This window comes from Oncorhynchus mykiss, chromosome 10 (assembly GCF_013265735.2).
Source record: "Oncorhynchus mykiss isolate Arlee chromosome 10, USDA_OmykA_1.1, whole genome shotgun sequence".
NCBI classification, from domain to species: Eukaryota; Metazoa; Chordata; class Actinopteri; order Salmoniformes; family Salmonidae; genus Oncorhynchus; species Oncorhynchus mykiss.
In genome coordinates this window covers 79,260,399-79,286,302 of record NC_048574.1, presented here as the reverse complement: position 1 = coordinate 79,286,302, position 25,904 = coordinate 79,260,399, and the positions used below count along the sequence as shown (strand labels likewise).

Genomic DNA, 25,904 nt, shown 5'->3' with positions numbered 1-25,904 from the left:
AGCCGACTAAATTGCTATCTGACCCTAAACAGAGAATATGAATTGGCTGATTATCTCTACTCTGTCAGAGATACGAAGCAGAGACAGATCCTTACCAAGTACAGGCTAAGTGACCACCGATTGGCAATAGAAACCGGCAGACATAAAAAGACATGGCTACCCAAAGAGGAGCGTGTATGTGGTCACTGCATGACAGGGGAGGTAGAGACAGAGATGCACTTTCTCCTTTACTGTGATAAATATTCCTCACAAAGAGATTCATTATTCACAGAAATGACTACATATATTCCAAATTTTTACAAATTGAACCCAGAGGAAAAACTAAGAATACTCATGGGCGAAGGAGCAATGGCTCCTCTTGCAGCCAAATATGTATTTTCCTGCCATAGCCTGAGGGACACTGAATAATAACATCTGCATAGTAAACAGTAACTTACTTATTATTACTATTATTGTTATTACTATAATTATTAATGTTTACTGTAGACTGTTACCATTTTATTGTTATTATTTTTGTATTTAATTTTGTATTATTATTTACTACCATTTTATATTATTATTTGCTATCATTTATAATTTTGTTACAATGTATATTGTATACATTGTTGCTTTGGCAATATTGACACAATGTTTTTCATGCCAATAAAGCAGCTTGAATTTGAATTTGAATTTGAATTTGAGAGAGAGAGAGAGAGAGAGAGAGAGAGAGAGAGAGAGAGAGAGAAAGAGAGAGAGAGAGAGACAGAGAGAGAGAGAAAGAGACAGAGAAGCAGAGAGAGGCAGATAGAGAGAGAGAGAGAGAAACAGGAGCATGAAAGAGAGAGAGAGAGAGAGAGAGAGAGAGAGAGAGAGCAGATAGATAGCAGAGAGAGAGAGAAAAAAACAGGAGCATGAAAGAAATAGAGAGCGAGCAAGGAGAGAGACAGAGAGGGGGGAAGGAAGGAGGGATAGGGAGCGAGAGAGCAAAGAGAGAGATAGAGAGGGAGGGAGGGAGAGAGATACATTTATCTGGACACACACGCAGAGAAAGACAGACAGGGGAATTCACATAGGCAGCACGGTCCTGAGGTGTGTTGATCACCTGCTATCACCTGAGACCTGCAGGTGGAACTAAGAAATATAATGGGAAACAATGGGGAGACTATATGGCGTAACACACAGTGCCACTGGCCCCAATAACATGTCCTTGACTTGATTATTTTACAGCAGTCCTTAGGTGATCATATTAATAATTATCTGACCAATACAAAAACTGTTATAAACCTTATTTAAACTGTTATAAACCTTATTTAGACTGTTATAAACCTTATTTAGACTGTTATACAGCTTCTGTTTTGTTTATGTGTTTAACTCATTCTTATAATCAGCTGATGTACGAAGGGCTTTATGAATGCATTTGATTTTATACATGTGTTATCCTGTTACACAGCTGGTGACCAACGCAAAATAATAGATTTGTTATATTTTACAGCGTGATAGTTGTAATATAGTGGTATTCATTTATAATACTCGATTTTATTCCATTCTATTATATTCCATACCATTCTAATTGTTGCAGTACAGTTCCATAGTTTGATCCAAGACAGAGGTTATGGCTTCCCTCGGTCACACCTGACATTTCAAAATGAGATTACTTTTTACATCAAGATCAGGGGAGAGCGCGAACGCAGTCCCCCACTACCAGAAATTATGCAATCAAGATTTCCACATTTGAGAAATTCGCAGGAGTCAGCACAGCCGGAGTGCAATGGCTGAGCCTCGCCCTGGGTGAACCGCCTTCGTGATCACGGTGTCTCCCTTGCCAGGTAAGTATGAGTTGTACACGTTGGTAGAGGAGTACTCCTTCCAGGACAAAGGTGTTTGACTCACGGTTACCACTTCTACTACTGATAATACCACATCATATTGAACAGGGTTTAATGACGTTTACGAATACAGTTGCGGACAAGGCGAAGAAAAAAGCAATACATTTTGTTTTACTATATTATATCACGGACCGACTATTTTCCCATCAAGCAACACGGTAGAAATTCTAAATACATTGCATTTTTGGTCTAAATGTTGGTCTGGTAACACACAAGTAGGCGATGTACCAAAATGCTGAAATCACATTCGTGCACACAGCCAACCGAAAGACACCATTTATTTCTGGTGTTTTGTAGCGTTCCAGACGTTGTAGGAATAGTTTCATCACGCTTGTTTTCTGCTCTCAGTAAAATATGATTCCACCATCGACCACAGGGTGGCATACGACCCACAGATGCGGAGGAGAAACAGTAGCCTACTACTTTAACGTCAATAAAGACACAGTAGTAGCTACAAGGGTGTTTATTTTATTTGACCTTTATTTAGCCAGGTCGGCCAGTTGGGAACAAGTTCTCATTTTCAAACTGCGACCTGGCCAAGAATAAAGCAAAGCAATACGACAAAAACAACAACACAGAGTTACACGTAAACAAACGTAGTCAATAACACAGTAGAACATGAAAATAGAAAGATCTATGTAGAGTGACATGGCCATACTCGTATTTGTAATTGTATCTGTAAATTGACAGGATGATACTCGCGATCAGGGTTAAACTGAAGTGTTTTAATATGCCTAAATACATTTTTGGCAGAATACCTCACTACACATTCTCACTGCAAAAAAAAAAACCTGCAGAAATGTCTGTGGAATGGATCTGCATCTTGGAACAACAGAATCCATCTTATTGACTGATTTCATCAGGAAATAAGTGGACCAGGGACATGTCTGTGGCATGGTAATGGTTGACCAGGGAAATGTTTGTGGCATTGTAGACCAGGGACATGTCCGTGGAATGGTAATGGTTGACCAGGGAAATGTCTGTTGTCAAGGTAATGGTTGACCAGGGAAATGTCTGTTGTCATGGTAATGGTTGACCAGGGAAATGTCTGTTTTCATGGTAATGGTTGACCAGGGAAATGTCTGTTGTCATGGTAATAGTTGACGAGGGAAATGTCTGTTGTCATGGTAATGTTTGACCAGGGACATGACTGTGGCATGGTAATGGTTGACCAGGGAAATGTCTGTTGTCATGGTAATGGTTGACCAGGGAAATGTCTGTTTTCATGGTAATAGTTGACCAAGGAAATTTCTGTGGCATTGTAATGGTTGACATGTACTGTGGTCTTAAATTACAAACTCTCCTATAAATTATTTAATATTCTAGCAAATGAAAGACCTCAATCCAGATTACATCATGAGGGCACAAAATGATCCATTCACAAGTAGGCCTTTGCCTTGACATTATCAGGACATGACAGGCATAATCACCAGTGCTACAATAACATATCACACACATCCGGGTTATCAGAAGACAAAATGTATCACTGAGGCCTTAGTTGACTCATAAACAGACCCTACATTCTATAGCCATTCATCTGATAAGAACATGCAAATGTTGACAAATGTCCTTCTCAACACGAAACTCAATAGAAGAGCGAGTTAAAACACATCGAATTAATAAATATGTCCCTAAATTATTTTTAACATCAAGATCAGAGGAGAGCGCGAACGCAGTCCCCCACTACCAGATATTATGCAATCGAGATTTCCACATTTGAGAAATTCGCAGGGGTCAGCACAGCCGGAGTGCAATGGCTGAGCCTCGCCCTGGGTGAACCGCCTTCGTGATCACGGTGTCTTCCTTGCCAGGTAAGTATAAGTTGTACACGTTGGTAGAGGAGTACTCCTTCCAGGACAAAGGTGTTTGACTCACGGTTACCACTTCTACTACTGATAATACCACATCATATTGAACAGGGTTTAATGACGTTTACGAATACAGTTGCGGACAAGGCGAAGAAAAAAGCAATACATTTTGTTTTACTATATTATATCACGGACCGACTATTTTCCCATCAAGCAACACGGTAGAAATTCTAAATACATTGCATTTTTGGTCTAAATGTTGGTCTGGTAACACACAAGTAGGCGATGTACCAAAATGCTGAAATCACATTCGTGCACACAGCCAACCGAAAGACACCATTTATTTCTGGTGTTTTGTAGCGTTCCAGACGTTGTAGGAATAGTTTCATCACGCTTGTTTTCTGCTCTCAGTAAAATATGATTCCACCATCGACCACAGGGTGGCGGCATACGACCCACAGATATGGAGGAGAAACAGTAGCCTACTACTTCATCAACAAGACACGGTAGTAGCTACAATGGGTGGTTTTTAATTAATTGTTTTATTTCACCAGGTAGGCTAGTTGGGAACAAGTTCTCATTTACAAACTGCGACCTGGCCAAGATAAAGCACAGCAGTGCGACAAAAACAACAACACAGAGTTACACGTAAACAAACGTAGTCAATAACACAGTAGAACATGAAAATAGAAAGATCTATGTACAGTGACATGGCCATACTCGTATTTGTAATTGTATCTGTAAATTGACAGGATGATACTCGCGATCAGGGTTAAACTGAAGTGTTTTAATATGCCTAAATACATTTTTGGCAGAATACCTCACTACACATTCTCACCGCAAAAAAAAAAAAACCTGCAGAAATGTCTGTGGAATGGATCTGCATCTTGGAACAACAGAATCCATCTTATTGACTGATTTCATCAGGAAATAAGTGGACCAGGGACATGTCTGTGGCATGGTAATGGTTGACCAGGGAAATGTCTGTGGCATTGTAGACCAGGGACATGTCTGTGGAATGGTAATGGTTGACCAGGGAAATGTCTGTGGCATGGTAATGGTTGACCAGGGAAATGTCTGTGGCATTGTAGACCAGGGACATGTCTGTGGAATGGTAATGGTTGACCAGGGAAATGTCTGTGGAATGGTAATGGTTGACCAGGGAAATGTCTGTGGAATGGTAATGTTTGACCAGGGACATGACTGTGGCGTGGTAATGGTTGACCAGGGAAATGTCTGTGGCATGGTAATGGTTGACCAGGGAAATGTCTGTGGCATGGTAATGATTGACCAGGGAAATGTCTGTGGCATGGTAATGGTTGACCAGGGAAATGTCTGTGGCATGGTAATGGTTGAGCAGGGAAATGACTGTGGAATGGTAATGGTTGACCAGGGCAATGACTGTGGCATGGTAATGGTTGACATTTACTGTGGTCTTAAATGACAAACTGTCCTATAAATGATTTAATAATCTAGCAAATAAAATACCTCAATCCACATTACGTCCTGAGGGCACAAAATGATCCATTCACAAGTAGGCCTTTTCCTTGACATTATCAGGACATGACAGGCATAATCACCAGTGCTACAATAACATATCACACACATCCGGGTTATCAGAAGACAGAAATGTATCTCTGAGGCCTTTAGTTGACTTATAAACAGACCCCAGTCATTCATCTGATAAGTAAAAAATCTCCTTCTCAACACGAAACTCAATAGAACTCCGAATTTATTAACACATTCCTCCATTATTTTTAACATCAAGATCAGGGGAGATCGCGAACGCAGTCCCCCACTACCAGAAATTATGCAATCGAGATTTCCACATTTGAGAAATTCGCAGGGGTCAGCACAGCCGGAGTGCAATGGCTGAGCCTCGCCCTGGGTGAACCGCCTTCGTGATCACGGTGTCTGCCTTGCCAGGTAAGTATGAGTTGTACACGTTGGTAGAGGAGTACTCCTTCCAGGACAAAGGTGTTTGACTCACGGTTACCACTTCTACTACTGATAATACCACATCATATTGAACAGGGTTTAATGACGTTTACGAATACAGTTGCGGACAAGGCGAAGAAAAAAGCAATACATTTTGTTTTACTATATTATATCACGGACCGACTATTTTCCCATCAAGCAACACGGTAGAAATTCTAAATACATTGCATTTTTGGTCTAAATGTTGGTCTGGTAACACACAAGTAGGCGATGTACCAAAATGCTGAAATCACATTCGTGCACACAGCCAACCGAAAGACACCATTTATTTCTGGTGTTTTGTAGCGTTCCAGACGTTGTAGGAATAGTTTCATCACGCTTGTTTTCTGCTCTCAGTAAAATATGATTCCACCATCGACCACAGGGTGGCATACGACCCACAGATATGGAGGAGAAACAGTAGCCTACTACTTCATCAACAAGACACGGTAGTAGCTACAATGGGTGGTTTTTAATTAATTGTTTTATTTCACCAGGTAGGCTAGTTAGGAACAAGTTCTCATTTACAAACTGCGATCTGGCCAAGATAAAGCACAGCAGTGCGACAAAAACAACAACACAGAGTTACACGTAAACAAACGTAGTCAATAACACAGTAGAACATGAAAATAGAAAGATCTATGTACAGTGACATGGCCGTACTCGTATTTGTAATTGTATCTGTAAATTGACAGGATGATACTCGCGATCAGGGTTAAACTGAAGTGTTTTAATATGCCTAAATACATTTTTGGCAGAATACCTCACTACACATTCTCACTGCAAAAAAAAAACCTGCAGAAATGTCTGTGGAATGGATCTGCATCTTGGAACAACAGAATCCATCTTATTGACTGATTTCATCAGGAAATAAGTGTACCAGGGACATGTCTGTGGCATGGTAATGGTTGACCAGGGAAATGTCTGTGGCATTGTAGACCAGGGACATGTTTGTGGAATGGTAATGGTTGACCAGGGAAATGTCTGTTGTCAAGGTAATGGTTGACCAGGGAAATGTCTGTGGAATGGTAATGTTTAACCAGGGACATGACTGTGGCATGGTAATGGTTGACCAGGGAAATGCCTGTGGAATGGCAATGATTGACCAGGGAAATGTCTGTGGCATGGTTGACCAGGGAAATGTCTGTGGAATGGTAATGTTTGACCAGGGACATGACTGTGGCGTGGCAATGGTTGACCAGGGAAATGTCTGTGGCATGGTAATGTTTGACCAGGGAAATGTCTGTGGCATGGTAATGTTTGACCAGGGCAATGACTGTGGCATGGTAATGGTTGACCAGGGAAATGTCTGTTGTCATGGTAATGGTTGACCGTGAAATGACTGTGGAATGGTAATGGTTGACCAGGGAAATGTCTGTTGTCATGGTAATGGTTGACCATGGAAATGTCTGTTTTCATGGTAATGGTTGACCAGGGAAATGTCTGTTGTCATGGTAATAGTTGACCAGGGAAATGTCTGTTGTCATGGTAATGGTTGACCAGGGAAATGTCTGTTTTCATTGTAATAGTTGACCAGGGAAATTTCTGTGGCATTGTAATGGTTGACATGTACTGTGGTTTTAAATTACAAACTCTCCTATAAATTAGTTAATATTCTAGCAAATGAAAGACCTCAATCCAGATTACATCATGAGGGCACAAAATGATCCATTCACAAGTAGGCCTTTTCCTTGACATTATCAGGACATGACAGGCATAATCACCAGTGCTACAATAACATATCACACACATCCGGGTTATCAGAAGACAAAATGTATCTCTGAGGCCTTAGTTGACTCATAAACAGACCCTACATTCTGTAGCCATTCATCTGATAAGAAGATGCAAATGTTGACAAATGTCCTTCTCAACACGAAACTCAATAGAAGAGCGAGTTAAAACACATCGAATGAAATATGTCCCTAAATGATTTTTAACATCAAGATCAGGGGAGAGCGCGAACGCAGTCCCCCACTACCAGAAATTATGCAATCGAGATTTCCACATTTGAGAAAATCGCAGGGGTCAGCACAGCCGGAGTGCAATGGCTGAGCCTCGCCCTGGGTGAACCGCCTTCGTGATCACGGTGTCTCCCTTGCCAGGTAAGTATGAGTTGTACACGTTGGTAGAGGAGCACTACTTCCAGGACAAAGGTGTTTGACTCACGGTTACCACTTCTACTACTGATAATACCACATCATATTGAACAGGGTTTAATGACGTTTACGAATACAGTTGCGGACAAGGCGAAAAAAAAGCAATACATTTTGTTTTACTATATTATATCACGGACCGACTATTTTCCCATCAAGCAACACGGTAGAAATTCTATATACATTGCATTTGTTGTCTAAATGTCCGTCTGGTTACACACAAGTAGGCGATGTACCAAAATGCTGAAATCACATTCGTGCACACAGCCAACCGAAAGACACCACTTATTTCTGGTGTTTTGTAGCGTTCCAGACGTTGTAGGAATAGTTTCATCACGCTTGTTTTCTGCTCTCAGTAAAATATGATTCCACCATCGACCACAGGGTGGCATACGACCCACAGATATGGAGGAGAAACAGTAGCCTACTACTTCATCAACAAGACACGGTAGTAGCTACAATGGGTGGTTTTTAATTAATTGTTTTATTTCACCAGGTAGGCTAGTTGGGAACAAGTTCTCATTTACAAACTGCGACCTGGCCAAGATAAAGCACAGCAGTGCGACAAAAACAACAACACAGAGTTACACGTAAACAAACGTAGTCAAGAACACAGTAGAACATGAAAATAGAAAGATCTATGTACAGTGACATGGCCGTACTCGTATTTGTAATTGTATCTGTAAATTGACAGGATGATACTCACGATCAGGGTTAAACTGAAGTGTTTTAATATGCCTAAATACATTTTTGGCAGAATACCTCACTACACATTCTCACTGCAAAAAAAAAAACCTGCAGAAATGTCTGTGGAATGGATCTGCATCTTGGAACAACAGAATCCATCTTATTGACTGATTTCATCAGGAAATAAGTGTACCAGGGACATGTCTGTGGCATGGTAATGGTTGACCAGGGAAATATCTGTGGCATTGTAGACCAGGGACATGTTTGTGGAATGGTAATGGTTGACCAGGGAAATGTCTGTGGAATGGTAATGTTTAACCAGGGACATGACTGTGGCATGGTAATGGTTGACCAGGGAAATGCCTGTGGAATGGCAATGATTGACCAGGGAAATGTCTGTGGCATGGTTGACCAGGGAAATGTCTGTGGAATGGTAATGTTTGACCAGGGACATGACTGTGGCGTGGCAATGGTTGACCAGGGAAATGTCTGTGGCATGGTAATGTTTGACCAGGGAAATGTCTGTGGCATGGTAATGTTTGACCAGGGCAATGACTGTGGCATGGTAATGGTTGACCAGGGAAATGTCTGTTGTCATGGTAATGGTTGACCTTGAAATGACTGTGGAATGGTAATGGTTGACCAGGGAAATGTCTGTTGTCATGGTAATGGTTGACCATGGAAATGTCTGTTTTCATGGTAATGGTTGACCAGGGAAATGTCTGTTGTCATGGTAATAGTTGACCAGGGAAATGTTTGTGGCATTGTAGACCAGGGACATGTCCGTGGAATGGTAATGGTTGACCAGGGAAATGTCTGTTGTCAAGGTAATGGTTGACCAGGGAAATGTCTGTGGAATGGTAATGTTTAACCAGGGAAATGTCTGTTGTCAAGGTAATGGTTGACCAGGGCAATGACTGTGGCATGGTAATGGTTGACCAGGGAAATGTCTGTTGTCATGGTAATGGTTGACCGTGAAATGACTGTGGAATGGTAATGGTTGACCAGGGAAATGTCTGTTGTCATGGTAATGGTTGACCAGGGAAATGTCTGTTTTCATGGTAATGGTTGACCAGGGAAATGTCTGTTGTCATGGTAATAGTTGACGAGGGAAATGTCTGTTGTCATGGTAATGTTTGACCAGGGACATGACTGTGGCATGGTAATGGTTGACCAGGGAAATGTCTGTTGTCATGGTAATGGTTGACCAGGGAAATGTCTGTTTTCATGGTAATAGTTGACCAGGGAAATTTCTGTGGCATTGTAATGGTTGACATGTACTGTGGTCTTAAATTACAAACTCTCCTATAAATTATTTAATATTCTAGCAAATGAAAGACCTCAATCCAGATTACATCATGAGGGCACAAAATGATCCATTCACAAGTAGGCCTTTGCCTTGACATTATCAGGACATGACAGGCATAATCACCAGTGCTACAATAACATATCACACACATCCGGGTTAACAGAAGACAAAATGTATCTCTGAGGCCTTAGTTGACTCATAAACAGACCCTACATTCTATAGCCATTCATCTGATAAGAACATGCAAATGTTGACAAATGTCCTTCTCAACACGAAGCGAGTTAAAACACATCGAATTAATAAATATGTCCCTAAATTATTTTTAACATCAAGATCAGGGGAGAGCGCGAACGCAGTCCCCCACTACCAGAAATTATGCAATCGAGATTTCCACATTTGAGAAATTCGCAGGGGTCAGCACAGCCGGAGTGCAATGGCTGAGCCTCGCCCTGGGTGAACCGCCTTCGTGATCACGCTGTCTCCCTTGCCAGGTAAGTATGAGTTGTACACGTTGGTAGAGGACTACTCCTTCCAGGACAAAGGTGTTTGACTCACGGTTACCACTTCTACTACTGATAATACCACATCATATTGAACAGGGTTTAATGACGTTTACGAATACAGTTGCGGACAAGGCGAAGAAAAAAGCAATACATTTTGTTTTACTATATTATATCACGGACCGACTATTTTCCCATCAAGCAACACGGTAGAAATTCTAAATACATTGCATTTTTGGTCTAAATGTTGGTCTGGTAACACACAAGTAGGCGATGTACCAAAATGCTGAAATCACATTCGTGCACACAGCCAACCGAAAGACACCATTTATTTCTGGTGTTTTGTAGCGTTCCAGACGTTGTAGGAATAGTTTCATCACGCTTGTTTTCTGCTCTCAGTAAAATATGATTCCACCATCGACCACAGGGTGGCATACGACCCACAGATATGGAGGAGAAACAGTAGCCTACTACTTCATCAACAAGACACGGTAGTAGCTACAATGGGTGGTTTTTAATTAATTGTTTTATTTCACCAGGTAGGCTAGTTAGGAACAAGTTCTCATTTACAAACTGCGACCTGGCCAAGATAAAGCACAGCAGTGCGACAAAAACAACAACACAGAGTTACACGTAAACAAACGTAGTCAATAACACAGTAGAACATGAAAATAGAAAGATCTATGTACAGTGACATGGCCATACTCGTATTTGTAATTGTATCTGTAAATTGACAGGATGATACTCGCGATCAGGGTTAAACTGAAGTGTTTTAATATGCCTAAATACATTTTTGGCAGAATACCTCACTACACATTCTCACTGCAAAAAAAAAACCTGCAGAAATGTCTGTGGAATGGATCTGCATCTTGGAACAACAGAATCCATCTTATTGACTGATTTCATCAGGAAATAAGTGGACCAGGGACATGTCTGTGGCATGGTAATGGTTGACCAGGGAAATGTTTGTGGCATTGTAGACCAGGGACATGTCCGTGGAATGGTAATGGTTGACCAGGGAAATGTCTGTTGTCAAGGTAATGGTTGACCAGGGAAATGTCTGTGGAATGGTAATGTTTAACCAGGGAAATGTCTGTTGTCAAGGTAATGGTTGACCAGGGCAATGACTGTGGCATGGTAATGGTTGACCAGGGAAATGTCTGTTGTCATGGTAATGGTTGACCGTGAAATGACTGTGGAATGGTAATGGTTGACCAGGGAAATGTCTGTTGTCATGGTAATGGTTGACCAGGGAAATGTCTGTTTTCATGGTAATAGTTGACCAGGGAAATTTCTGTGGCATTGTAATGGTTGACATGTACTGTGGTCTTAAATTACAAACTCTCCTATAAATTATTTAATATTCTAGCAAATGAAAGACCTCAATCCAGATTACATCATGAGGGCACAAAATGATCCATTCACAAGTAGGCCTTTGCCTTGACATTATCAGGACATGACAGGCATAATCACCAGTGCTACAATAACATATCACACACATCCGGGTTATCAGAAGACACAATGTATCTCTGAGGCCTTAGTTGACTCATAAACAGACCCTACATTCTATAGCCATTCATCTGATAAGAACATGCAAATGTTGACAAATGTCCTTCTCAACACGAAGCGAGTTAAAACACATCGAATTAATAAATATGTCCCTAAATTATTTTTAACATCAAGATCAGGGGAGAGCGCGAACGCAGTCCCCCACTACCAGAAATTATGCAATCGAGATTTCCACATTTGAGAAATTCGCAGGGGTCAGCACAGCCGGAGTGCAATGGCTGAGCCTCGCCCTGGGTGAACCGCCTTCGTGATCACGGTGTCTCCCTTGCCAGGTAAGTATGAGTTGTACACGTTGGTAGAGGACTACTCCTTCCAGGACAAAGGTGTTTGACTCACGGTTACCACTTCTACTACTGATAATACCACATCATATTGAACAGGGTTTAATGACGTTTACGAATACAATTGCGGACAAGGCGAAGAAAAAAGCAATACATTTTGTTTTACTATATTATATCACGGACCGACTATTTTCCCATCAAGCAACACGGTAGAAATTCTAAATACATTGCATTTTTGGTCTAAATGTTGGTCTGGTAACACACAAGTAGGCGATGTACCAAAATGCTGAAATCACATTCGTGCACACAGCCAACCGAAAGACACCATTTATTTCTGGTGTTTTGTAGCGTTCCAGACGTTGTAGGAATAGTTTCATCACGCTTGTTTTCTGCTCTCAGTAAAATATGATTCCACCATCGACCACAGGGTGGCGGCATACGACCCACAGATATGGAGGAGAAACAGTAGCCTACTACTTCATCAACAAGACACGGTAGTAGCTACAATGGGTGGTTTTTAATTAATTGTTTTATTTCACCAGGTAGGCTAGTTGGGAACAAGTTCTCATTTACAAACTGCGACCTGGCCAAGATAAAGCACAGCAGTGCGACAAAAACAACAACACAGAGTTACACGTAAACAAACGTAGTCAATAACACAGTAGAACATGAAAATAGAAAGATCTATGTACAGTGACATGGCCATACTCGTATTTGTAATTGTATCTGTAAATTGACAGGATGATACTCGCGATCAGGGTTAAACTGAAGTGTTTTAATATGCCTAAATACATTTTTGGCAGAATACCTCACTACACATTCTCACTGCAAAAAAAGAAACCTGCAGAAATGTCTGTGGAATGGATCTGCATCTTGGAACAACAGAATCCATCTTATTGACTGATTTCATCAGGAAATAAGTGGACCAGGGACATGTCTGTTGTCAAGGTAATGGTTGACCAGGGAAACGTCTGTGGAATGGTAATGTTTGACCAGGGACATGACTGTGGCATGGTAATGGTTGACCAGGGAAATGCCTGTGGAATGGTAATGATTGACCAGGGAAATGTCTGTGGCATGGTTGACCAGGGAAATGTTTGTGGAATGGTAATGTTTGACCAGGGACATGACTGTGGCGTGGTAATGGTTGACCAGGGAAATGTCTGTGGAATGGTAATGTTTGACCAGGGACATGACTGTGGCATGGTAATGGTTGACCAGGGAAATGCCTGTGGAATGGTAATGATTGACCAGGGAAATGTCTGTGGCATGGTTGACCAGGGAAATGTTTGTGGAATGGTAATGTTTGACCAGGGACATGACTGTGGCGTGGTAATGGTTGACCAGGGAAATGTCTGTGGCATGGTAATGGTTGACCAGGGAAATGTCTGTGGCATGGTAATGATTGACCAGGGAAATGTCTGTGGCATGGTAATGGTTGACCAGGGAAATGTCTGTGGCATGGTAATGGTTGAGCAGGGAAATGACTGTGGAATGGTAATGGTTGACCAGGGCAATGACTGTGGCATGGTAATGGTTGACATTTACTGTGGTCTTAAATGACAAACTGTCCTATAAATGATTTAATAATCTAGCAAATAAAATACCTCAATCCACATTACGTCCTGAGGGCACAAAATGATCCATTCACAAGTAGGCCTTTTCCTTGACATTATCAGGACATGACAGGCATAATCACCAGTGCTACAATAACATATCACACACATCCGGGTTATCAGAAGACAAAATGTATCTCTGAGGCCTTAGTTGACTCATAAACAGACCCTACATTCTATAGCCATTCATCTGATAAGAACATGCAAATGTTGACAAATGTCCTTCTCAACACGAGACTCAATAGAAGAGCGAGTTAAAACACAGGTAATTAAATATGTCCCTAAATTATTTTTAACATCAAGATCAGGGGAGAGCGCGAACGCAGTCCCCCACTACCAGAAATTATGCAATCGAGATTTCCACATTTGAGAAATTCGCAGGGGTCAGCACAGCCGGAGTGCAATGGCTGAGCCTCGCCCTGGGTGAACCGCCTTCGTGATCACGGTGTCTCCCTTGCCAGGTAAGTATGAGTTGTACACGTTGGTAGAGGAGGACTCCTTCCAGGACAAAGGTGTTTGACTCACGGTTACCACTTCTACTACTGATAATACCACATCATATTGAACAGGGTTTAATGACGTTTACGAATACAATTGCGGACAAGGCGAAGAAAAAAGCAATACATTTTGTTTTACTATATTATATCACGGACCGACTATTTTCCCATCAAGCAACACGGTAGAAATTCTAAATACATTGCATTTTTGGTCTAAATGTTGGTCTGGTAACACACAAGTAGGCGATGTACCAAAATGCTGAAATCACATTCGTGCACACAGCCAACCGAAAGACACCATTTATTTCTGGTGTTTTGTAGCGTTCCAGACGTTGTAGGAATAGTTTCATCACGCTTGTTTTCTGCTCTCAGTAAAATATGATTCCACCATCGACCACAGGGTGGCGGCATAGACCCACAGATATGGAGGAGAAACAGTAGCCTACTACTTCATCAACAAGACACGGTAGTAGCTACAATGGGTGGTTTTTAATTAATTGTTTTATTTCACCAGGTAGGCTAGTTGGGAACAAGTTCTCATTTACAAACTGCGACCTGGCCAAGATAAAGCACAGCAGTGCGACAAAAACAACAACACAGAGTTACACGTAAACAAACGTAGTCAATAACACAGTAGAACATGAAAATAGAAAGATCTATGTACAGTGACATGGCCATACTCGTATTTGTAATTGTATCTGTAAATTGACAGGATGATACTCGCGATCAGGGTTAAACTGAAGTGTTTTAATATGCCTAAATACATTTTTGGCAGAATACCTCACTACACATTCTCACTGCAAAAAAAGAAACCTGCAGAAATGTCTGTGGAATGGATCTGCATCTTGGAACAACAGAATCCATCTTATTGACTGATTTCATCAGGAAATAAGTGGACCAGGGACATGTCTGTTGTCAAGGTAATGATTGACCAGGGAAACGTCTGTGGAATGGTAATGTTTGACCAGGGACATGACTGTGGCATGGTAATGGTTGACCAGGGAAATGCCTGTGGAATGGTAATGATTGACCAGGGAAATGTCTGTGGCATGGTTGACCAGGGAAATGTTTGTGGAATGGTAATGTTTGACCAGGGACATGACTGTGGCGTGGTAATGGTTGACCAGGGAAATGTCTGTGGAATGGTAATGTTTGACCAGGGACATGACTGTGGCATGGTAATGGTTGACCAGGGAAATGCCTGTGGAATGGTAATGATTGACCAGGGAAATGTCTGTGGCATGGTTGACCAGGGAAATGTTTGTGGAATGGTAATGTTTGACCAGGGACATGACTGTGGCGTGGTAATGGTTGACCAGGGAAATGTCTGTGGAATGGTAATGATTGACCAGGGACATGACTGTGGCATGGTTGACCAGGGAAATGTTTGTGGAATGGTAATGTTTGACCAGGGACATGACTGTGGCGTGGTAATGGTTGACCAGGGAAATGTCTGTGGAATGGTAATGTTTGACCAGGGACATGACTGTGGCATGGTAATGGTTGACCAGGGAAATGCCTGTGGAATGGTAATGATTGACCAGGGAAATGTCTGTGGCATGGTTGACCAGGGAAATGTTTGTGGAATGGTAATGTTTGACCAGGGACATGACTGTGGCGTGGTTGACCAGGGAAATGTTTGTGGAATGGTAATGTTTGACCAGGGACATGACTGTGGCGTGGTAATGGTTGACCAGGGAAATGTCTGTGGAATGGTAATGTTTGACCAGGGACATGACTGTGGCATGGTAATGGTTGACCAGGGAAATGCCTGTGGAATGGTAATGATTGACCAGGGAAATGTCTGTGGCATGGTTGACCAGGGAAATGTTTGTGGAATGGTAATGTTTGACCAGGGACATGACTGTGGCGTGGTAATGGTTGACCAGGGAAATGTCTGTGGCATGGTAATGGTTGACCAGGGAAATGTCTGTGGCATGGTAATGATTGACCAGGGAAATGTCTGTGGCATGGTAATGGTTGACCAGGGAAATGTCTGTGGCATGGTAATGGTTGAGCAGGGAAATGACTGTGGAATGGTAATGGTTGACCAGGGCAATGACTGTGGCATGGTAATGGTTGACATTTACTGTGGTCTTAAATGACAAACTGTCCTATAAATGATTTAATAATCTAGCAAATAAAATACCTCAATCCACATTACGTCCTGAGGGCACAAAATGATCCATTCACAAGTAGGCCTTTTCCTTGACATTATCAGGACATGACAGGCATAATCACCAGTGCTACAATAACATATCACACACATCCGGGTTATCGGAAGACAAAATGTATCTCTGAGGCCTTAGTTGACTCATAAACAGACCCTACATTCTATAGCCATTCATCTGATAAGAACATGCAAATGTTGACAAATGTCCTTCTCAACACGAGACTCAATAGAAGAGCGAGTTAAAACACAGGTAATTAAATATGTCCCTAAATTATTTTTAACATCAAGATCAGGGGAGAGCGCGAACGCAGTCCCCCACTACCAGAAATTATGCAATCGAGATTTCCACATTTGAGAAATTCGCAGGGGTCAGCACAGCCGGAGTGCAATGGCTGAGCCTCGCCCTGGGTGAACCGCCTTCGTGATCACGGTGTCTCCCTTGCCAGGTAAGTATGAGTTGTACACGTTGGTAGAGGAGGACTCCTTCCAGGACAAAGGTGTTTGACTCACGGTTACCACTTCTACTACTGATAATACCACATCATATTGAACAGGGTTTAATGACGTTTACGAATACAATTGCGGACAAGGCGAAGAAAAAAGCAATACATTTTGTTTTACTATATTATATCACGGACCGACTATTTTCCCATCAAGCAACACGGTAGAAATTCTAAATACATTGCATTTTTGGTCTAAATGTTGGTCTGGTAACACACAAGTAGGCGATGTACCAAAATGCTGAAATCACATTCGTGCACACAGCCAACCGAAAGACACCATTTATTTCTGGTGTTTTGTAGCGTTCCAGACGTTGTAGGAATAGTTTCATCACGCTTGTTTTCTGCTCTCAGTAAAATATGATTCCACCATCGACCACAGGGTGGCGGCATAGACCCACAGATATGGAGGAGAAACAGTAGCCTACTACTTCATCAACAAGACACGGTAGTAGCTACAATGGGTGGTTTTTAATTAATTGTTTTATTTCACCAGGTAGGCTAGTTGGGAACAAGTTCTCATTTACAAACTGCGACCTGGCCAAGATAAAGCACAGCAGTGCGACAAAAACAACAACACAGAGTTACACGTAAACAAACGTAGTCAATAACACAGTAGAACATGAAAATAGAAAGATCTATGTACAGTGACATGGCCATACTCGTATTTGTAATTGTATCTGTAAATTGACAGGATGATACTCGCGATCAGGGTTAAACTGAAGTGTTTTAATATGCCTAAATACATTTTTGGCAGAATACCTCACTACACATTCTCACTGCAAAAAAAGAAACCTGCAGAAATGTCTGTGGAATGGATCTGCATCTTGGAACAACAGAATCCATCTTATTGACTGATTTCATCAGGAAATAAGTGGACCAGGGACATGTCTGTTGTCAAGGTAATGATTGACCAGGGAAACGTCTGTGGAATGGTAATGTTTGACCAGGGACATGACTGTGGCATGGTAATGGTTGACCAGGGAAATGCCTGTGGAATGGTAATGATTGACCAGGGAAATGTCTGTGGCATGGTTGACCAGGGAAATGTTTGTGGAATGGTAATGTTTGACCAGGGACATGACTGTGGCGTGGTAATGGTTGACCAGGGAAATGTCTGTGGAATGGTAATGTTTGACCAGGGACATGACTGTGGCATGGTAATGGTTGACCAGGGAAATGCCTGTGGAATGGTAATGATTGACCAGGGAAATGTCTGTGGCATGGTTGACCAGGGAAATGTTTGTGGAATGGTAATGTTTGACCAGGGACATGACTGTGGCGTGGTAATGGTTGACCAGGGAAATGTCTGTGGAATGGTAATGATTGACCAGGGACATGACTGTGGCATGGTTGACCAGGGAAATGTTTGTGGAATGGTAATGTTTGACCAGGGACATGACTGTGGCGTGGTAATGGTTGACCAGGGAAATGTCTGTGGAATGGTAATGTTTGACCAGGGACATGACTGTGGCATGGTAATGGTTGACCAGGGAAATGCCTGTGGAATGGTAATGATTGACCAGGGAAATGTCTGTGGCATGGTTGACCAGGGAAATGTTTGTGGAATGGTAATGTTTGACCAGGGACATGACTGTGGCGTGGTTGACCAGGGAAATGTTTGTGGAATGGTAATGTTTGACCAGGGACATGACTGTGGCGTGGTAATGGTTGACCAGGGAAATGTCTGTGGAATGGTAATGTTTGACCAGGGACATGACTGTGGCATGGTAATGGTTGACCAGGGAAATGCCTGTGGAATGGTAATGATTGACCAGGGAAATGTCTGTGGCATGGTTGACCAGGGAAATGTTTGTGGAATGGTAATGTTTGACCAGGGACATGACTGTGGCGTGGTAATGGTTGACCAGGGAAATGTCTGTGGCATGGTAATGGTTGACCAGGGAAATGTCTGTGGCATGGTAATGATTGACCAGGGAAATGTCTGTGGCATGGTAATGGTTGACCAGGGAAATGTCTGTGGCATGGTAATGGTTGAGCAGGGAAATGACTGTGGAATGGTAATGGTTGACCAGGGCAATGACTGTGGCATGGTAATGGTTGACATTTACTGTGGTCTTAAATGACAAACTGTCCTATAAATGATTTAATAATCTAGCAAATAAAATACCTCAATCCACATTACGTCCTGAGGGCACAAAATGATCCATTCACAAGTAGGCCTTTTCCTTGACATTATCAGGACATGACAGGCATAATCACCAGTGCTACAATAACATATCACACACATCCGGGTTATCAGAAGACAAAATGTATCTCTGAGGCCTTAGTTGACTCATAAACAGACCCTACATTCTATAGCCATTCATCTGATAAGAACATGCAAATGTTGACAAATGTCCTTCTCAACACGAGACTCAATAGAAGAGCGAGTTAAAACACAGGTAATTAAATATGTCCCTAAATTATTTTTAACATCAAGATCAGGGGAGAGCGCGAACGCAGTCCCCCACTACCAGAAATTATGCAATCGAGATTTCCACATTTGAGAAATTCGCAGGGGTCAGCACAGCCGGAGTGCAATGGCTGAGCCTCGCCCTGGGTGAACCGCCTTCGTGATCACGGTGTCTCCCTTGCCAGGTAAGTATGAGTTGTACACGTTGGTAGAGGAGGACTCCTTCCAGGACAAAGGTGTTTGACTCACGGTTACCACTTCTACTACTGATAATACCACATCATATTGAACAGGGTTTAATGACGTTTACGAATACAATTGCGGACAAGGCGAAGAAAAAAGCAATACATTTTGTTTTACTATATTATATCACGGACCGACTATTTTCCCATCAAGCAACACGGTAGAAATTCTAAATACATTGCATTTTTGGTCTAAATGTTGGTCTGGTAACACACAAGTAGGCGATGTACCAAAATGCTGAAATCACATTCGTGCACACAGCCAACCGAAAGACACCATTTATTTCTGGTGTTTTGTAGCGTTCCAGACGTTGTAGGAATAGTTTCATCACGCTTGTTTTCTGCTCTCAGTAAAATATGATTCCACCATCGACCACAGGGTGGCGGCATAGACCCACAGATATGGAGGAGAAACAGTAGCCTACTACTTCATCAACAAGACACGGTAGTAGCTACAATGGGTGGTTTTTAATTAATTGTTTTATTTCACCAGGTAGGCTAGTTGGGAACAAGTTCTCATTTACAAACTGCGACCTGGCCAAGATAAAGCACAGCAGTGCGACAAAAACAACAACACAGAGTTACACGTAAACAAACGTAGTCAATAACACAGTAGAACATGAAAATAGAAAGATCTATGTACAGTGACATGGCCATACTCGTATTTGTAATTGTATCTGTAAATTGACAGGATGATACTCGCGATCAGGGTTAAACTGAAGTGTTTTAATATGCCTAAATACATTTTTGGCAGAATACCTCACTACACATTCTCACTGCAAAAAAAGAAACCTGCAGAAATGTCTGTGGAATGGATCTGCATCTTGGAACAACAGAATCCATCTTATTGACTGATTTCATCAGGAAATAAGTGGACCAGGGACATGTCTGTTGTCAAGGTAATGATTGACCAGGGAAACGTCTGTGGAATGGTAATGTTTGACCAGGGACATGACTGTGGCATGGTAATGGTTGACCAGGGAAATGCCTGTGGAATGGTAATGATTGACCAGGGAAATGTCTGTGGCATGGTTGACCAGGGAAATGTTTGTGGAATGGTAATGTTTGACCAGGGACATGACTGTGGCGTGGTAATGGTTGACCAGGGAAATGTCTGTGGAATGGTAATGTTTGACCAGGGACATGACTGTGGCATGGTAATGGTTGACCAGGGAAATGCCTGTGGAATGGTAATGATTGACCAGGGAAATGTCTGTGGCATGGTTGACCAGGGAAATGTTTGTGGAATGGTAATGTTTGACCAGGGACATGACTGTGGCGTGGTAATGGTTGACCAGGGAAATGTCTGTGGAATGGTAATGATTGACCAGGGACATGACTGTGGCATGGTTGACCAGGGAAATGTTTGTGGAATGGTAATGTTTGACCAGGGACATGACTGTGGCGTGGTAATGGTTGACCAGGGAAATGTCTGTGGAATGGTAATGTTTGACCAGGGACATGACTGTGGCATGGTAATGGTTGACCAGGGAAATGCCTGTGGAATGGTAATGATTGACCAGGGAAATGTCTGTGGCATGGTTGACCAGGGAAATGTTTGTGGAATGGTAATGTTTGACCAGGGACATGACTGTGGCGTGGTTGACCAGGGAAATGTTTGTGGAATGGTAATGTTTGACCAGGGACATGACTGTGGCGTGGTAATGGTTGACCAGGGAAATGTCTGTGGAATGGTAATGTTTGACCAGGGACATGACTGTGGCATGGTAATGGTTGACCAGGGAAATGCCTGTGGAATGGTAATGATTGACCAGGGAAATGTCTGTGGCATGGTTGACCAGGGAAATGTTTGTGGAATGGTAATGTTTGACCAGGGACATGACTGTGGCGTGGTAATGGTTGACCAGGGAAATGTCTGTGGCATGGTAATGGTTGACCAGGGAAATGTCTGTGGCATGGTAATGATTGACCAGGGAAATGTCTGTGGCATGGTAATGGTTGACCAGGGAAATGTCTGTGGCATGGTAATGGTTGAGCAGGGAAATGACTGTGGAATGGTAATGGTTGACCAGGGCAATGACTGTGGCATGGTAATGGTTGACATTTACTGTGGTCTTAAATGACAAACTGTCCTATAAATGATTTAATAATCTAGCAAATAAAATACCTCAATCCACATTACGTCCTGAGGGCACAAAATGATCCATTCACAAGTAGGCCTTTTCCTTGACATTATCAGGACATGACAGGCATAATCACCAGTGCTACAATAACATATCACACACATCCGGGTTATCAGAAGACAAAATGTATCTCTGAGGCCTTAGTTGACTCATAAACAGACCCTACATTCTATAGCCATTCATCTGATAAGAACATGCAAATGTTGACAAATGTCCTTCTCAACACGAGACTCAATAGAAGAGCGAGTTAAAACACAGGTAATTAAATATGTCCCTAAATTATTTTTAACATCAAGATCAGGGGAGAGCGCGAACGCAGTCCCCCACTACCAGAAATTATGCAATCGAGATTTCCACATTTGAGAAATTCGCAGGGGTCAGCACAGCCGGAGTGCAATGGCTGAGCCTCGCCCTGGGTGAACCGCCTTCGTGATCACGGTGTCTCCCTTGCCAGGTAAGTATGAGTTGTACACGTTGGTAGAGGAGGACTCCTTCCAGGACAAAGGTGTTTGACTCACGGTTACCACTTCTACTACTGATAATACCACATCATATTGAACAGGGTTTAATGACGTTTACGAATACAATTGCGGACAAGGCGAAGAAAAAAGCAATACATTTTGTTTTACTATATTATATCACGGACCGACTATTTTCCCATCAAGCAACACGGTAGAAATTCTAAATACATTGCATTTTTGGTCTAAATGTTGGTCTGGTAACACACAAGTAGGCGATGTACCAAAATGCTGAAATCACATTCGTGCACACAGCCAACCGAAAGACACCATTTATTTCTGGTGTTTTGTAGCGTTCCAGACGTTGTAGGAATAGTTTCATCACGCTTGTTTTCTGCTCTCAGTAAAATATGATTCCACCATCGACCACAGGGTGGCGGCATACGACCCACAGATATGGAGGAGAAACAGTAGCCTACTACTTCATCAACAAGACACGGTAGTAGCTACAATGGGTGGTTTTTAATTAATTGTTTTATTTCACCAGGTAGGCTAGTTGGGAACAAGTTCTCATTTACAAACTGCGACCTGGCCAAGATAAAGCACAGCAGTGCGACAAAAACAACAACACAGAGTTACACGTAAACAAACGTAGTCAATAACACAGTAGAACATGAAAATAGAAAGATCTATGTACAGTGACATGGCCATACTCGTATTTGTAATTGTATCTGTAAATTGACAGGATGATACTCGCGATCAGGGTTAAACTGAAGTGTTTTAATATGCCTAAATACATTTTTGGCAGAATACCTCACTACACATTCTCACTGCAAAAAAAGAAACCTGCAGAAATGTCTGTGGAATGGATCTGCATCTTGGAACAACAGAATCCATCTTATTGACTGATTTCATCAGGAAATAAGTGGACCAGGGACATGTCTGTTGTCAAGGTAATGGTTGACCAGGGAAACGTCTGTGGAATGGTAATGTTTGACCAGGGACATGACTGTGGCATGGTAATGGTTGACCAGGGAAATGCCTGTGGAATGGTAATGATTGACCAGGGAAATGTCTGTGGCATGGTTGACCAGGGAAATGTTTGTGGAATGGTAATGTTTGACCAGGGACATGACTGTGGCGTGGTAATGGTTGACCAGGGAAATGTCTGTGGAATGGTAATGTTTGACCAGGGACATGACTGTGGCATGGTAATGGTTGACCAGGGAAATGCCTGTGGAATGGTAATGATTGACCAGGGAAATGTCTGTGGCATGGTTGACCAGGGAAATGTTTGTGGAATGGTAATGTTTGACCAGGGACATGACTGTGGCGTGGTAATGGTTGACCAGGGAAATGTCTGTGGCATGGTAATGGTTGACCAGGGAAATGTCTGTGGCATGGTAATGATTGACCAGGGAAATGTCTGTGGCATGGTAATGGTTGACCAGGGAAATGTCTGTGGCATGGTAATGGTTGAGCAGGGAAATGACTGTGGAATGGTAATGGTTGACCAGGGCAATGACTGTGGCATGGTAATGGTTGACATTTACTGTGGTCTTAAATGACAAACTGTCCTATAAATGATTTAATAATCTAGCAAATAAAATACCTCAATCCACATTACGTCCTGAGGGCACAAAATGATCCATTCACAAGTAGGCCTTTTCCTTGACATTATCAGGACATGACAGGCATAATCACCAGTGCTACAATAACATATCACACACATCCGGGTTATCAGAAGACAAAATGTATCTCTGAGGCCTTAGTTGACTCATAAACAGACCCTACATTCTATAGCCATTCATCTGATAAGAACATGCAAATGTTGACAAATGTCCTTCTCAACACGAGACTCAATAGAAGAGCGAGTTAAAACACAGGTAATTAAATATGTCCCTAAATTATTTTTAACATCAAGATCAGGGGAGAGCGCGAACGCAGTCCCCCACTACCAGAAATTATGCAATCGAGATTTCCACATTTGAGAAATTCGCAGGGGTCAGCACAGCCGGAGTGCAATGGCTGAGCCTCGCCCTGGGTGAACCGCCTTCGTGATCACGGTGTCTCCCTTGCCAGGTAAGTATGAGTTGTACACGTTGGTAGAGGAGGACTCCTTCCAGGACAAAGGTGTTTGACTCACGGTTACCACTTCTACTACTGATAATACCACATCATATTGAACAGGGTTTAATGACGTTTACGAATACAATTGCGGACAAGGCGAAGAAAAAAGCAATACATTTTGTTTTACTATATTATATCACGGACCGACTATTTTCCCATCAAGCAACACGGTAGAAATTCTAAATACATTGCATTTTTGGTCTAAATGTCGGTCTGGTAACACACAAGTAGGCGATGTACCAAAATGCTGAAATCACATTCGTGCACACAGCCAACCGAAAGACACCATTTATTTCTGGTGTTTTGTAGCGTTCCAGACGTTGTAGGAATAGTTTCATCACGCTTGTTTTCTGCTCTCAGTAAAATATGATTCCACCATCGACCACAGGGTGGCGGCATACGACCCACAGATATGGAGGAGAAACAGTAGCCTACTACTTCATCAACAAGACACGGTAGTAGCTACAATGGGTGGTTTTTAATTAATTGTTTTATTTCACCAGGTAGGCTAGTTGGGAACAAGTTCTCATTTACAAACTGCGACCTGGCCAAGATAAAGCACAGCAGTGCGACAAAAACAACAACACAGAGTTACACGTAAACAAACGTAGTCAATAACACAGTAGAACATGAAAATAGAAAGATCTATGTACAGTGACATGGCCATACTCGTATTTGTAATTGTATCTGTAAATTGACAGGATGATACTCGCGATCAGGGTTAAACTGAAGTGTTTTAATATGCCTAAATACATTTTTGGCAGAATACCTCACTACACATTCTCACTGCAAAAAAAGAAACCTGCAGAAATGTCTGTGGAATGGATCTGCATCTTGGAACAACAGAATCCATCTTATTGACTGATTTCATCAGGAAATAAGTGGACCAGGGACATGTCTGTTGTCAAGGTAATGGTTGACCAGGGAAACGTCTGTGGAATGGTAATGTTTGACCAGGGACATGACTGTGGCATGGTAATGGTTGACCAGGGAAATGCCTGTGGAATGGTAATGATTGACCAGGGAAATGTCTGTGGCATGGTTGACCAGGGAAATGTTTGTGGAATGGTAATGTTTGACCAGGGACATGACTGTGGCGTGGTAATGGTTGACCAGGGAAATGTCTGTGGAATGGTAATGTTTGACCAGGGACATGACTGTGGCATGGTAATGGTTGACCAGGGAAATGCCTGTGGAATGGTAATGATTGACCAGGGAAATGTCTGTGGCATGGTTGACCAGGGAAATGTTTGTGGAATGGTAATGTTTGACCAGGGACATGACTGTGGCGTGGTAATGGTTGACCAGGGAAATGTCTGTGGCATGGTAATGGTTGACCAGGGAAATGTCTGTGGCATGGTAATGATTGACCAGGGAAATGTCTGTGGCATGGTAATGGTTGACCAGGGAAATGTCTGTGGCATGGTAATGGTTGAGCAGGGAAATGACTGTGGAATGGTAATGGTTGACCAGGGCAATGACTGTGGCATGGTAATGGTTGACATTTACTGTGGTCTTAAATGACAAACTGTCCTATAAATGATTTAATAATCTAGCAAATAAAATACCTCAATCCACA

At 42.2% G+C, this 25,904-nt stretch overlaps 11 non-coding genes across 11 annotated transcripts; all 11 read right to left on the bottom strand.

The window, feature by feature from the left end:
• Nucleotides 1-1,649: 1,649 nt before the first annotated feature.
• LOC118936989 lies at nt 1,650-1,813 on the bottom strand. The gene has a single exon (XR_005034413.1). It is a non-coding gene; the product is annotated as a U1 spliceosomal RNA (small nuclear RNA).
• Nucleotides 1,814-3,520: 1,707 nt separating this feature from the next.
• On the bottom strand, nt 3,521-3,684 carry LOC118937003. The gene has a single exon (XR_005034426.1). It is a non-coding gene; the product is annotated as a U1 spliceosomal RNA (small nuclear RNA).
• A 1,759-nt stretch (nt 3,685-5,443) lies between these two features.
• On the bottom strand, nt 5,444-5,607 carry LOC118937004. The gene has a single exon (XR_005034427.1). It is a non-coding gene; the product is annotated as a U1 spliceosomal RNA (small nuclear RNA).
• Nucleotides 5,608-7,596: 1,989 nt separating this feature from the next.
• Nucleotides 7,597-7,760, bottom strand: LOC118937056. The gene has a single exon (XR_005034454.1). It is a non-coding gene; the product is annotated as a U1 spliceosomal RNA (small nuclear RNA).
• Nucleotides 7,761-10,134: 2,374 nt separating this feature from the next.
• Nucleotides 10,135-10,298, bottom strand: LOC118936978. Its single transcript, XR_005034403.1, has one exon. It is a non-coding gene; the product is annotated as a U1 spliceosomal RNA (small nuclear RNA).
• A 1,686-nt stretch (nt 10,299-11,984) lies between these two features.
• Nucleotides 11,985-12,148, bottom strand: LOC118937105. Its single transcript, XR_005034499.1, has one exon. It is a non-coding gene; the product is annotated as a U1 spliceosomal RNA (small nuclear RNA).
• A 1,922-nt stretch (nt 12,149-14,070) lies between these two features.
• Nucleotides 14,071-14,234, bottom strand: LOC118937104. The gene has a single exon (XR_005034498.1). It is a non-coding gene; the product is annotated as a U1 spliceosomal RNA (small nuclear RNA).
• Nucleotides 14,235-16,725: 2,491 nt separating this feature from the next.
• On the bottom strand, nt 16,726-16,889 carry LOC118937103. The gene has a single exon (XR_005034497.1). It is a non-coding gene; the product is annotated as a U1 spliceosomal RNA (small nuclear RNA).
• Nucleotides 16,890-19,380: 2,491 nt separating this feature from the next.
• Nucleotides 19,381-19,544, bottom strand: LOC118937102. The gene has a single exon (XR_005034496.1). It is a non-coding gene; the product is annotated as a U1 spliceosomal RNA (small nuclear RNA).
• A 2,491-nt stretch (nt 19,545-22,035) lies between these two features.
• Nucleotides 22,036-22,199, bottom strand: LOC118937100. The gene has a single exon (XR_005034494.1). It is a non-coding gene; the product is annotated as a U1 spliceosomal RNA (small nuclear RNA).
• Nucleotides 22,200-24,121: 1,922 nt separating this feature from the next.
• On the bottom strand, nt 24,122-24,285 carry LOC118937099. The gene has a single exon (XR_005034493.1). It is a non-coding gene; the product is annotated as a U1 spliceosomal RNA (small nuclear RNA).
• Nucleotides 24,286-25,904: the final 1,619 nt, after the last annotated feature.